This window comes from Heterodontus francisci, chromosome 8 (assembly GCF_036365525.1).
Source record: "Heterodontus francisci isolate sHetFra1 chromosome 8, sHetFra1.hap1, whole genome shotgun sequence".
NCBI classification, from domain to species: domain Eukaryota; kingdom Metazoa; phylum Chordata; class Chondrichthyes; order Heterodontiformes; family Heterodontidae; genus Heterodontus; species Heterodontus francisci.
Genome location: NC_090378.1, coordinates 63,762,497 through 63,763,904, shown reverse-complemented (window position 1 = coordinate 63,763,904; position 1,408 = coordinate 63,762,497). Strand labels below are relative to the sequence as shown.

At 42.0% G+C, this 1,408-nt stretch overlaps 1 pseudogene; it reads right to left on the bottom strand.

The window, feature by feature from the left end:
• Window positions 1-858: 858 nt before the first annotated feature.
• Window positions 859-1,141, bottom strand: LOC137372537 (large ribosomal subunit protein eL37 pseudogene; annotated as a pseudogene).
• Window positions 1,142-1,408: the final 267 nt, after the last annotated feature.

Below are 1,408 nucleotides of genomic sequence, written 5' to 3'. Positions count from 1 at the left end.
GGAAGTCTTGACAAAATGTCCTAAAAAGTTGCCCGATGTGTTTAAGAGGTCCTCTTCAAACCTCCAGCAGTATTGAACATGAATGGTGAGTATACCTTTAAGTTAGCGCCTTAAAATCGACATCAATGTCATGTTTACTCCCAAACAGTTCGTTGATGTTAGGAGAGGACATTAGGTGAAGTGTAGCCAACAAAATGGCATGCAGTCTCTTTAATGATTTCTAGTGGGCAATTTAAGTGGCAATCAGCCCCTTATGAAGCCTTTAGGCAGCCATTCCTAGCACTGGCTTCAACCCCTTCACCAAGATGTTGCTTTGCACTAAACATGGGCTAAACTGGTGTTACAGTTTAAGACCCTAACTTGGCCACTTAAAGTATTTAGTGAAAATCCACCCCCACCCCCACAATGGTCATTTTCGTTACACTAGATGGAAAATCAAAGTGTACTGAATTATGCTTATGTAAACAACTGGACAAATCCCTGCTGGGTTTGTCCTCCACTTTTCAGCATGGATTGCATATTAGTCCAGAATTTGATGCCATTCTCATGTACATTCTGCTTCAGTGAGAAGGTGCTGTGTAAATACCAAGGAGATCCAAACTGAATTCAATAACTTAATATAAAAGGCACTAAGAAAGGGAATATCACCATAATTACTTTACATTTTGCTTTGCATTCTCGATTCTGTAGGGATCATTGACCATTATCAATAGAAAACCTTACTGATACCCTTGGCTGAAATCACTGTATGCACAAAACAATTAACCTGGTACCATTTGGTCAAATGCAAGTTTCCTATCCCTTTTCTTTTAACTTTGCAAAACATAGCTTTATTTGTCATGTAGATACACCAACAGTTTATGCAGTGCTGGAGGAAGCCATTGAGGCCCGTCTGGGCTTCGGGGTGGTACCTTCACGGAATCCATTCCTGAATCTGCGATGCACCACCTTCAGGTGCCTCATGCGGCCTGTACCAGTTGTGTTTCTCCTTTTGGCTTTAGTACTCCAGTTGTACTTCCTCTTTCTCTTGGCAGGGTAGGCACATTTACCACAGGTCAATTTCTGCAGGTGAAATGCTTTGGCCCCAAAGCGTGTGGGTCTTGTTCCGCCTCTTACCAAATGACAATGTCCCCTTCGTCATTTTCACTGCACGCTCAGTCACCTATCCAATCACACACCAGCCAGTCACAGTGCAGTCCAATCAGTCTCCTATCCACATGTTCATCCAATAATCAAGTCAACCAGAGCCAGTCAGTCACAGCTACTAACTCAATCAATCACACAATCAATTGTTGATTCAATCCTACATCAATCACTCTCACATTCACCCACCTAATCACCTACTGTCAGTATCTCACTATTCAGTACCATGTAAACCTCATCTAGATATGTAAAGGTGTAATGTATT